Genomic DNA, 13,380 nt, shown 5'->3' on the forward strand with positions numbered 1-13,380 from the left:
ACTAAACAAATGTAGTGCATGAATGTAAAGGAATATTACAGTGTTGCAAAAAACAATGAATATGATGAAAGTATAAAAAAGCATGAAAAGACTTACATGAACTAATGCAGAGTGAACAGAACCAAGAAAACAATGTATGCAATGCCTATAACAATGTAAATGTATAAAAACATTCACCACAAAACAAATATAAGTAAATGTTGAAAAATTACAAAAAATTCTTTAGGCATAGCCTAAAGAAGAGAAATGAGAAGATACCTCCCCTACCACAGTGCAGAAGGGGAAGGTCCACAGGCATAGAACATTGCATGTGTTTTTTGGATTTTTTCAATGTATTGATGAGTTTCTACTTATTATTTTTCTTTTAAAATATTCTGATACATTGGGATGGCTCTCTGGAAGGATGATGAGAATGGGCTATAAGGGGAAATCCAGGCAATATAAAAGCCAAGTAGATCAATAAAAATATATTTTAGCAAAGAAAAAATAAAGTAAAAAGTTTCAAGATAATCAATTATGCCTAGATGCCCTCAGTGGGTTCAGGCTATCATACTGGATAAACTACATCCCAAAGTATTAAAAGAACGTATAGATGTAATTAGTCGTTAATTGTAAACTTTGAAAAATTGTGGATAACAGAAAGGGAGCAAGGGAAATAGAAAAGAGTAAATATTGTCAATCTCTATACACAAAGATCAGTGGAGGGTTTCCCTCCAGATTTATCAAATCTAAATACCATTATTCATTTCTGCTGATTCATGTAAAAAAAGATGATATAAACAAAAGGAATCCAGAAAGAATAGCTAGGGAGGAGGACAAATTCTTATCATATGATAGACCAGTGCTTGACTTAGAGTCCTGGCAAAACTTTAAAACACATTATTACAGGCACAAGGACAGCTAGGAGATGCAGTGGTTTGGATGCTGAGCCTGGAGTCAGGAAGACCTGGGTTCAAATCAGGCCTTGGACACTTACCATCTATTTGCCTCAGTTTCTTTTTCTATAAAATGAGCTGGAGAAGGAAATGGTAAATCACTTCAGTATTATGGCCAAAAAAACCTCCAACCTCCAAATGGTTCCATGAAGAGTTGGACACAACTGAAACTACCCAACAACAACAATTAAAAGATGGCTCATGCGTCCTTAGAGAAGTAGTAATCCTACTACCTCTATGGGTTCATCAAGAACAAATCACGGTGGACTCCTATCATTTCCTTTTGTGATGGGGCTCTCAGACTCATAGATTGTGGGAAGGCCATAGATAGAGCTTACCTAATCTTTTAAAGTATTTGACACATCTCTCATGATCCAGTTGTGGATAAGATGATACGAGCCCTAGTACAATACAGTTAAGTTTATTTTGAATGATTGAACCCAAATAGCAATGAGCTTTAGGTCTATGTTGCTCTGGAAATATGATTTGATTTGTCCTTCATGGGGAAAAATGGGAAGAACAGGTAGAAGTTGCAGAGGTGCAGATTTTGGCTTAATGTAAGGGAAAATGTCTTATCAATTAGAGTTGTCTGAATGGACTGGAAAACCAAAAGGGTCTCAGAATTCAGAGATACAAGGGAACCAAGAGTCCAACCTCTTCACTTTCTTAATTTTGCAGATGAAAGAAACTGAGGCCCAGATAACTTAATTGACTTATCTGACAAGGTCATAGAGGTAGTTTAGCAGGAGAACTAGAATTTTCAGAAGTAGCCCTCTGATCCTAAATCTAGGACTCTTTCAACTAAAATATGCCGACTACAGCAAAGATAGTGAACAAGCTCCTTATTATGGAAGGATCATCAAGTAAACTTGTCAGGAATAATATAAAGAGGATTCTTATTTGGTATGGTTTGGATTAAATGGTCCCCAAGGTCTGTTCCAAATCTAAGATTCTATATGTATTTTTTTTCCATTTTGGACAAAGAATGGAGAGTGTCCAGACTGTGACATGCATATGGATGCACAGCCTCTTGACTCAGTCCACAAGGACATTTGTTTCTGGACAAGTGCCACAGACACACAGCGCAATGGGCCCAGAATGGACTAGGAGGAGGAGAGCAGACTGGATTGCTTCGGAGAAACTTTGCAGTGTTTTTACTGATTCCTAGGCTGGTTCTGGACACCAGAGACAGACTTCTTAATGCAAATATTTCCCTCAAAATGATGTATAGCTCTGAATCATGGAGCAACATAATCTCCAAAGACTAAAAGTTTCAGGTAACCCAATGGTCAACAGGAAAAAAAAAAACCATGGTAAAAAAAGCAAGTAAGGCTTCAACATATTATTCTGCCCAACAATGACATCACAAAAGCTGGGTAAAAGACAGACACGTATTACTAGAAAGGACATGGACTGATCAGGTAGCATATGGATCATCAGAATGCTACAATGGGGAGAGAAGAGTGCTAGAATGGTATAATTCATTTATTCATTCAACAAAGTTTTAATAACTTAATGTGCCTACTATGTGCAAGGCAGTGAAAGGAAATATTAAAAGATGCAGAGGAAGGCCTCCAGTATGTTAGATAATTTTCTGTGGAGGATTTAGTGAAGGATATGGAAGACAATTGTACAAGATGAGAAGACATGGTTTGCAACCTATTTTGGAGAATCAAGGGTCCTCACTAAGGAGATCTACTATGTGCCAAGACAGGTAGGTGGCACAGTGGATAAAGCGCTGGTCCTAGAGTGAGTAAGACTCATTTTTTTAGTTCAAATTTGGCCTCAGATGCTTACTAGCTGTGTGGCCCTAGGCAAGTCACTTAACCCTGTTTGCCTCATTTTCCTCATCTGTAAAATGAGCTAGAGAAGGAAATGGCAAACCACTCCAGTATCTTTGCCAAGATAAAACCCTAACGTAGTCACAAAGAGTCAGATATGACTGAAAAACGACTCAACAACAAACTGTAGGGGCGGCTAGGTGGCACAGTGAGTAAAGCACTGGCCCCGGAGTCAGGAGGACCTGAGTTCAGTTCCGGCCTCAGACACTTAAGACCCACACAAAAAAACTAGCTGTGTAACCTTGGGCAAGTTACTTAACCCCAATTGCCCTCCAAAAGGCAACCCCCCCCCAAGCCAAACTGTATTAAATGCTGAAGATTCAAGGAGTAAAATGAAATAATCCCTGTCATCAAGTAGGTCACATTTTATTGGGAGAGACAGCACGTGTACACATACATATATGAATAAAATACATACAAAGCAAATACAAATTAATTTCAGGGCCAGGAAGGCAGTAGATGCTGGGGGTGGGGGTAGGGAGAGGGCAGATCCAAGCCTCAAAATATTGCCAGCGTTTACCTTAGTGACTTGTAATGATAATGCTAACAGCTCACATTTACATAGCACTTTGTGATTTGCAAATTGCTTTTCATATATTATGTCATTTGACACTCCCGACAACTTTGTCATTTGGGTGCTGTTACTTACTATCCCGCTTTTGCAGATGAGGAAACAGACTCAGAAAGGCTAAGAGATGTGTTCATGATCACACGTTTAGTGGAAGCTGGGCTTCCACTATTAACCGGTGGTGAAACAACCAAAGAGAAGGCAGAAGTTTTTACGAGACCAGGGCCACTTTCATAAACTCTCTTTGCATCTTGTGTTGGAGGCCACATGTTGGGAGTTCATTAGTTGCCAAGCACAGGGTTAAATCCCTACATGGGCCAGATAACTTGGCACTGAGAAAACTGCATTTCCCAGTCACAGACTACACCCTTTGTTTCAGCCAATAGTCTTTACATGTGAGTGCCAATGGTCACAAAAGCGACTGTGTCAGAGACTGTGGCTGGCTCAATAGAGCCCATCTTCACAATTGGAAAAAAAAAATTATAAAACACATGTCCTGTTAGCTGTTGGTTTCCTCTGTAGGATAGCACACCATATTGTAAAGTAAGGCTACCCACTTTACAGATAGCTTTATAGGCATGTAATGAAAGGGAAAGTTTAACTATGGTCTAGAAAGCTACTTGGTGATGATGAGTCTAACATGAGTGATGAGGTCATCAATAAGGGTGACCACAAAAAAGAAAAAGGAATAAAGTGATTCCAGCTGATCTCATGTGAATGGCCTTTGTGCAGCTTGACCTGATGTTTGTAATGTTTTCCTTCCTTATAGAATCCTAATCTCCTTCAAAGCTCAACACAAGTACCACCTCCTATATGACATGAGGTCTTTCTTAATCCCTCCAGCAGCTAGTGTTCCCCACCTCCCCTCCTGAAATTACCAGGGGAGCAGAGATTGAATTAGCCCATGGGGGCCAATCTAGAGTCTGTGTGTACTCAGAGCTTCTCTGGAAACTTTCAAATGGTGACCTAGTTCTTGGGCCTTTTGGGGAAGACAAGTTTCCTTTCTACTTTCAGTCATTTGGTGGCCCAGTGGTGAAAGGACTGATCACTTTGATATGACAAAGTAAACTTTGAATAGTTCCTTGGTCTCTCTTCCCTCCTGTGACAATGGTCATACACACAGGGTGTTCTCTCTTCCTTTAGCCTTCTAGATGGCATCATTCCAAGTTAGGGGAAGGAGGAATGGGGAAGGCTGGTCCTTCCCCATTCCAGCAGAGTAAGGGGATTTCACTAGGCAAGCTTGTATCTGAACTACTGACTGCCTTTTCTGTTTTGTGTTTCCTTTCCTGAGTAGGTGATCAAGATCAATTTTGAGGTGGATGAATTCAGGCTCAAAATTCAGTCATGAGTCCATTGAGCAAAGCTGACCAGTGGCTAGAGGAGCTTCTTCATTGAAGAGGATGGCCACAGAAAAGAGGAAGAGCCTGAGCAACTGGTTTGGTTTGCCAGAAGACATGAACTTTGAGACAAAAATGTAGAATTGCTCTATCAGCAGCCTTATGTTCTGATAAGATTTAAGTATCAGCCTTTCGGCAAATTGTATCAGCAGTTATAAATTAAGTTACTGAATCCTTTTGTCAGTGTGCAATGTGAATCTTTTTATGTTTAGCATGTGTTATGTGCAGGAATAAAATGCCTGTCTCATACCTGATTTATACTATGCACTGAATACTTTTTATTCTTCTCTTTGGGAAGATCTAGATAGCAGGGTAGCAGGATGGGAGTCTAAGCAATCAAAGAGTATAAGAAAAGGGAGACTAGACCCATGACCATTTAAGGCCAGCTTAAGATCAAACCAAATCCAACCACATGCATAGGTCCAGAGTAAGGTGGTCCTTTAGAGATCATTTCAGTTATGTCCTACTCTTTGTGACCAACCCCATTTGAGGTTTTCTTGGCAAAGATACTACAGTGGTTTGCCATTTCCTTCTCCAGCTCATTTTACAGATGAGGCAATGGAGGAAAACAGGGTTAAGTGACTTGTCCAGAATCACATAGCTAGTAAGTGTCTGAGGTCAGATTTGAACTCAGGAAGATGAGTCTTCCCTACTCCAGGCCTGGCACTCTATCCACTGTGCCGCCTAGTTGCCCAGGGTCCAGCAGTGGGTCCTTAATTTTAGACTTGTATGTATTTTATTTATAAGAGAGGCATTGTGCATGATAGAGAGCTGGCCTTAGAGTCAAGAGGACTTGGGTCCATGTCATGCCTTTGTCACATATTACTAGCTATTATGTGTCCTTGGGCAAGTCATATGACCTCACAGGGTCCCAGGCAAGTCTCCACAATTGAAGAGCCCTTGATGATCTGCACTAATTAAGGGAATTCCCTCTCAGTAAGTTCCCTAACTAAGGAAATCACTGGTCTGTGCTGTCTCTGTCTCTCCCTCTCTCTCCCCCTCTTTTCTTTTCTCTCTTTCTGTCTCTGTCTCTATCATACACATCCTTCCCATTCTTTCTCCTCTCACATTCTCTCTTCCCTACTCTTTCTCACATTCTCTCTATTTAGACATTTATATATATATATACACATATATTTATGTATATAGATAGATATAGCTATAGATTTTTCTTCATGTTCCATGTTCCCAGTGCATAGAAGATACTTAATAAATGCTAGCTTATGCTCATTCCAGGATGGCTTGGATTTCAGGTTATTGTAAAATGTAGATTTTCCTTCTGTTTTTAAAGAAAAACTTCTTCTCTTCTGCTCTATGTGATTGGCTTTAGGTTCATAGGATTATAGAAATAAGGCTAGAAAGGCCCTCATAGGCCATCAAAATCCAACCCCATCATTTTATAGAAGAAGAAATTTAGGAAACATAAGTTAAGTGACTTGCCTAGGGTCAAATATCTGATAAATGTCTGAGATGGGATGCAAACCCAGGCCTTCCTGATTCTAGGTCTAGGGCTTTATTCAGCCTTTGTCATATTACTCTCAGCATCCTGACACATAGTGAGTAGATGCTAGACTTATGGGGCTATCTAGTCAGTGAAGAGATTTCTCAGGTTCCTAGGTACCCCTTTGTGCCTGGGTCTTTTGTATACACAAAGGTTATACTCTGCCGGAACAATCCAACTTAAGTTTCATAGTTAAGTTTACAGCATTTATCTTTTTGCATTAATACTACGAAAAATTGTAAATTTTCTTTTTCTTTATGAAGATTTTTTTTGGGGGGGGGAGAGGAGACTAGGCAGTCGGGGTTAAGTGCCTTGTCCAGGGTCAAACAGCTAGTAAGTGTCAAGTGTCTGAGGTCACATTTGAGCTCAGATCCTCCTGACTCCAGGGTCAGTGCTCTACCATGATTTGTTAATCTAATTACATATTAGTCTGAACAAAAGGAAAAGAGATTACATGAAATTCATAGAGGAGAAATGTTGTGCAATGTATCCTGAGGTCTGAGACTTCTAAACTATCTCATATTATTTGGGTGCCCTCCTCTATGATTAGGGAGCCCTCTCCATTGTACTATGTACATGGTACCCATTGTATTACTAGGCTCATTTCTACCTCTGTGCTTTTGCTCATGGTGCGTCCCTTCCCATGGCTTGACTGTATCTTTCCCTTTTGCTTTGCAAAATTTTTAGCATCAATTAAGGCCTGTTCAAGCTCTATCTCTTCCAGGTTTACCTTAGTCCTTATGCACATGAGCATGTGCACCAGTTTACAGGCTTTTATTTCCAATTAGACTAGAAAGTCACTGAGGACAGCAATCATATTTTAATCTTGTTTGGTATGCTCTCCAGCACGTAGTAGACTGCTGAATACTTAGAAGGAATTCAATCAATGGGAATAAATAAATATTATAATCGTGGGTAGAATGCCAACTTTGGAGTTAGGAAGACCTACTTTCACATGCTGCCTCTGATTCTTACTGCCAAGGTGACCTTGGGTAGGTCATTCAAATTCTCTGAGCCTGTTTCTTCATCTGTAAAATAAGGTGGTGAGGGGAGAGGAGTAGATGGCTTCTAAAGTCTCTGCTAGCTCTAAAGCTATGCTTTTAAATAGTTATTTGTTGGCAGAACTTTTGGATGGTTTCTTAAAAAAAAAATACGATTTAGTTCTTGAAGGGACCTTAAAAATTGTCTCTAGTTTAGTAAGGAAGCAAGAGATCGGGGAAATTTTAAGTGATTTGCTGTGTCACATAGATCCTAAGTAGTAGGGATGGGAGTGTCTTTTCTGCTATAACTGCTTCTGATGCAATCAAGGAAGTCTTTCAGAACTAAAAATTATTTATCAAAACATACTTCAGGGATCCTGTAGCAGCAACAACTATTCAAAAGAACAAAAACAAGGCAGCCCTTTGCATCTTATTTTTGAAAAGTTTATTAGAAAGTTGAGAATTAAGAAGGACATGGAATTAGGAAGAACAAGACTGAAAAATTGTAAGCATCATTCTATCTTTTTAAAGGTTTTCAAGAAAAAATTCAATTTGAAAAGCCAAAATATTCATAGCATTTTTAAAGCATTTTGAAATTGTGCATTGCATGTCAATCACAAAGTTGTTCCACATGTGAAATTCATTTGGCTTTTGCAATCCACTTTAAAATCATTATCAGAACAGTTTTCCTACCTAAAACAAATTGCTTTTTTTTTTCCTCTTTGGCTAATTCTCAAGGTCCCAAGGCCCATGGCTTTCAATATCAACAAACATTCATTTATCCCCTTTGCTTTGGTCTTCTAGCTTGTATGTGTATCCTGAATTGAATAGCTGAAGGCACATGGTTACTGTAGCATCATTTTAGCATGCAACACACCTGGTAAGGATTGAGTGGATGAATAAACTGGAGCATTGAGAGCAATTAGCATTTGAATTAGTGACATGAGGATAAACAGTTGATTATCCTACTTAACAGCTGTTGAATGGTGTTAAAGAAACACTGTCCATCAGTTTAAAGTTTTAAATGTGGGTTTTATTATTACATGATACAAAAACCCAAGGAGAGAACTGTTCATTAAAAAAAAAAAAGAAAATAGGATTTCAGTAAATGAGGTCTTTTTGTAGTACTAATCAAGCGAACCAGTGGTATAATACTGCTCAACAGCCTGAAGGAGAAAAACTGACTAGATTTTGGTTTTAGTTTCTAATCCATTGTTATTGCAAAAAAAAAAATAAAAACAAAACCCAGAATAAATAATCACATTTCAAACTTCCTGCCTTTCCTCAGAGCAGCTCCCACAATGGACTTCCAGTTAAGACAGGGATCCTGTAATAATATAGTATCTTCATTTTACCCATAGTGAAACTAAAAGAGATGAGGAGTTCCTCTCCCAGTATCACTTTGAGGCTTGGCCGTGGGAGCCAAATTAGAGTGGACAATCCTGGACTCTTAGCACCAGCCTCCAAATAACATCTTTTGCTTGATGGTGATGAAAAGTACTTTAAGATTTCAAAATTCAGTTAGTAACAGGTGAGAACATTCCTTTATAGTATGATTTTTATCTGGACAGTTTTCCTTTAATCACCTGTTTAGGAGTGGATCTGTGGGAAAACTGGCAAGTTTAGTTGGTGGACGATTTATGGAACTTATTATGGTAATTTTGCTTTCACCTGTGCCCGTCTGTCTTTGTATCCTTAGCCCATAACACAGTGGCTGACACATAGTAGGTATTTAATAACTGCTTACTGATTGATTGATTGATTGTCTTGTTTGAATTGTTTGCTTTAAGTTATGGCCTCAGATGAATCTTAGGGATGAAATATAAAGACTAGATCATAGCCAATAGTCCCGGCTGTTCTGCAAAACTTTCACAGAACCAGCCTGCGATCCCTAACTATGAGAATTTGGTAGAATACAATTTACCCCATTTATATCTGCATGCACAGTGTTTTGCAAACAAACTAAAGATGGAAGTTAGGCTTTTTGTTTGCTATTAAAAATTTTCAAATACTAATGTGATACTTATGAATTCTTGGTTTAGATTAAATTTGGAACAAATGAGAGTCTTCCCTGAAGGAAAGAATGCATAATTGAGTTCTTTCTCTGTCAAAAAAAAAAACATATACATGTTATAAATCTATACATATAATATAGACATATATTGTAACATATAATATATATGTATATTATATACACATAACATATACTTTTATGTCTGTCTTATGTATATATGTATATATAAAATAATCTTCCACTAAAAAACTGAGTTTACCCCTCAAGGAAAAGTTAAGATGGATTTCAAAGTAAGTTAAAGTGAATCTCTGATACAGCTAATAGAGAGAGCTTCTCTATATAGAAAATGGTTGTGGTCCAGAAGTTCATCTCTAATTTGATTTGTTTGGTCTCTAAAAGTATTTTCCCTCTAGAAATAGCATTATAAACAGTGACTAGATTCCTAGACTAACCCACAAAACCCTATATGACTCATAATGTACCTAGAATACAGTTCTGTACTAATAATAGTATAGAACCCAATCACTGTGTATAATGATGTTTCTTTGGGAAAATAAATTTAGACATTCAATTTGGGATGCCAAGAACTGGTTTCCTCCAACCTCAACTACACTAGCATTGGGTCATTCCCCCTCCCCCTTCCTTTCAGTTCTAAAACTCTGAGGATAGGGGAGACGGTGGGGGTAGTGGTGGCCTGGGACAGAATTACTGGCAGGGAAAGATTCTGGGGGGAGTAAACTAAATAAATAGGTGTTGTGGGGGAGGGGCGGGCAAGGGGCTCTGAGTCTCAGAGAAACTGCAGGGTGAGAGCTTCCTTTCACTGATCCCTGTCGGGGCTCTTCTTGGTCCTGGGTTATCTTCCTAGTCATCTTCTTTCTTTTCCTTTGGAATAAAATCCCTTTCCATTATATTTCTGTTCTCTCTCTCTCTCTCTCTCTCTCTCTCTCTCTCTCTCTCTCTCTCTTTCTCTGTTTCTCTGTTTCTCTCTCTCTGTCTCTCTTTCTCTTTTGTTTTGTATCCCTAAACTCAATACTTAAAACCAGTTCTTAAATTGGGGTCCACAAAGTTTAAATAATATATAACTTGATAACTGCATTTTGGTATGATTTGTTTCTTTCATAATCACATGTATTTTACTTTGTTTATCTGAAAACATTCTGAGAAACAGTGTCAGGCTTCAACAGACTGCCAAAGGGGTCCATCACACACAAAAGGTAAGAACTCTTGAGTTAGGGAAAGCTGGGGTCTTTGTATACTCCCAGCTTGAGATTCACCTAAATTTCAGAGGAAAAGCAGAAATAGGCTGATTCATTCAGCATGGGCATCTGGGCCAGAGAATGATCTAAGAACTGACTGACTGGGGACTGGGGTGGAGAAATGGGCAGGAGGCTGTGGGAGTGGGGGGGGACTGAGGAATACCTTTCTCTTCTATACCCCTTCTTCCCTCACCACACTCAATGCTGCCACCTCATACTCCTCCAGGTACCCATCCCTCCCCCCCCCCTGCCCCAGCTTGACAATGGCAGGCAGAAGGAAATGCCAGGCATGGAATTCTAGGATTCTGCAATTCCTTCAATGTCTGGGATGAATTTCTGTGGTCACTGGCTCTTGCTCTGGGGTGGTTGTTTGGATGTGAGAGATGTACATTAGCACAAGTCCCAGGAACTGCCTGATTATTGGACCCTCTGCAATACCCCAAGTCACTCCCACAGTCAGGTTGTAGGGAAGTTACTGCTTGCCTACTTCCAGAATTATTTGCCCCACTATTTCTCCTTTCTAGGATTATACAACCGTTGATTTAGCTCTAGAAGAGACCTTATCCTTGCTGGATCCATTTGTTTTATAGTCAACTCTCCTGCTTTTAAAGCTGAGGTGCATTCATTTTAAAACAAAAGCATATTGTCAAGGTCTTGCCAAGAGTCACACACACATCTAATAAGTGTCTGAAATGGAATTAGAACCTAGGTTTTCCTGATTCCAAGTTTAGTTCCCCATCCACACTGTACCAGCACTCTGGGGGCCTTTGCAGTTTAGATTTTAATCACTTCTCTAAAGGACAGGTAGGCAGGTATCTGGCATGTGTGAAAAGAGGGGGGCAAACTGCATGTTGTATGTATGCCTGTGTTGGTAAGGGGAGGGGAAGGAGCAGCTGTAGCTCCCCACACCTGGAAACTGTTTCATGACCTGGCATCATGGGAGTTTGCCCAGTCTGTCTTACAAAGTTGGCGGTAGTTCATCTGGAGCACCCCCTGACTTTGGACTCCGAGGCAGGTCATTTTGTCCCTCTCTCCTTGACTGGCTGCCTGTGAAAAAGATGAAAATAGAAACAGTCCAAATTTGCCAATACCCAGATGAAAGGTGCAATATTAGTGGAAAGCATATAAGTAAAAAGATAAGTCATGTCCAGTATCCTAGCTGCTGTACAATGTTTGAGGGATCCCGAGCGGGGGGAGGGGGGGAGGGAAATGTGGGTGTGTGTGTGTGTGTGTGTGTGTGTGCGTGTGTGTGTGTGCGTGTGTGCGTGTGTGCACGCGCGTGCTTGGGGGCAAGAAAGAAAAACGTGTGCGTTGTGACCTCAGCATGCAGAAGATAAAGCATTTGCCCTCTCTCACCATCCCCTTACTTAGAACATCTCTTTAGAGGAGGAAGGGAAGAGCATCTTCTAAAGACCCTGGAAACCTTGGGTGGTGTTGCACATCGGAAACTTTCCAATGTGTTTCCTCCCCGGGTGCTGGGTCCATTTGTTTTCCAGCTATGCCTAGATCAGGAGCTGGAAAACTGAACTCCCCCAAAGTGAACTTCCTCTCCTTCTATAAACTGACCCCTGGTGGTTGCTATAGCAACTGCAAAGCGAGAATAATGGGCTGTGTAAACAAGCCCGATTTTCAGTGCAGTGGCACCACTGGCTGACCAGGGAGAGGAACTCTGACTAATAGGACGTGCACAGAAACGTGGCTCTCATGGAGACTTGTGAAATGCTGCAAGCCAATCGCTCGCCTCTCTTCTCTCCCTTGGCTCCCTCCCGCCCCGATCTTGCTCCGGCTCCGGCTCCAGCTCCAGATGGGAAACAAGGAAGTAAGATGCTAGCTAGCAAGCAGAGACCTGTCTCCGGACTGGTGGGGCTGAGCATCCTGCCACGGAAAGACAAATCTGAACACTTAGCCAGAGCTCTCAGCTAGCCAACCTGACCCTGCAAAACAACTAATCCGCGTCCCTGGCCTGCCCGCACACCTGCTGGCTGCGGAAGCTCCATCAATCTCCGAACAAGGCGGCGTGGTGTGCCCGTCTGGGAAGAATCCCGGTGCCTAGAGCCCCGAAGCAGGGGCTTGAATCCTGCTTCTGATACTCACTGCCTCCTTGACCTAGGGCGAGTCCAGTAGCCTCCCTGAGCTCCGCTTTCTTTCTTTGTAAAATAAATCTCTTCATCTGGTTAACCTCTGAGGTCCCTTCCAGCTCCAGACATCTAACTATTGCCATTGCACTCAGAAGAACCTTGTTTTAAATAAATTCAGGCAGTCAGTCCTGGAAACTTTTAACTTTCCTGTTTTGTTTTCTTTCCGGATAGTCCAATAGGGAAGGGGTATTAGATCCTCACACCTTGTGGTCATTCAGTATACGTCTTCACTCTCTTCCAAGCTAAAAGTTAGGAGGAAAAGAAACATTTCCTAAAGGCTATATGGTATTTATTTTCAATTTTCCTTCATTTATTCTTTTCCATCATCATCCAGTTACCTTTGAAGGAAAGTCTCTGCTTAATATAGTTTAGGATAAGGCAAGAATCGGTCCTAGTTTTCTTTCATTTCAGTGATTCCTCCCCCTGACATGACCCCCAGTTTACCCTTTCTGTACCTGGATTGTGCATAGTTGTTTGTAAGTTGTCTCCCACGTTGGGCTGGGAACTTTATGAAGTCAGAGACTATTTTTTGTCTATCTTTGTATCTCAGGGCTTAGCAGTGTGCCTGGCATGTAAGGGGCCCTTAATAAATGCTAGCATTTATTGACTGACTGACAAATCAGTGAGTCATGCTACATCACACCTCATGCCCAAGTCCTCCCAAACCCTGGCATGCTCTGGTGAGGAACAGATGAACTACTATCATGTAGTCTTTTAGGACAATTGATGACAATTCCCCAGTTCTTCTTA

General features: G+C 40.6%; 2 long non-coding RNA genes across 2 annotated transcripts in view; one reads left to right on the forward strand and one right to left on the reverse strand.

Moving 5' to 3' along the window:
• Positions 1–4,995, forward strand: part of LOC138173517 (uncharacterized) — a 104,305-nt gene extending 99,310 nt beyond the window's left edge. Inside the window, exon 2 of the long non-coding RNA XR_011171423.1 lies at positions 4,639–4,995. This is a non-coding gene — a long non-coding RNA (uncharacterized lncRNA). The remainder of the gene's footprint in view (positions 1–4,638) is intronic.
• Positions 4,996–11,255: 6,260 nt separating this feature from the next.
• LOC138173438 (uncharacterized) lies at positions 11,256–12,105 on the reverse strand. The gene is made up of 2 exons (XR_011171398.1): positions 11,860–12,105; positions 11,256–11,539 (listed from the first exon to the last, which is right to left on the reverse strand). It is a non-coding gene; the product is annotated as an uncharacterized lncRNA (long non-coding RNA).
• Between the last annotated feature and the right edge of the window lie 1,275 nt (positions 12,106–13,380).

The sequence above is a fragment of the Petaurus breviceps genome, unplaced genomic scaffold (genome assembly GCF_028583685.1).
Source record: "Petaurus breviceps papuanus isolate PSGF00001 unplaced genomic scaffold, PetGlider_PUasm1.0 582, whole genome shotgun sequence".
In the NCBI taxonomy this organism is placed as follows: Eukaryota; Metazoa; Chordata; class Mammalia; order Diprotodontia; family Petauridae; genus Petaurus; species Petaurus breviceps.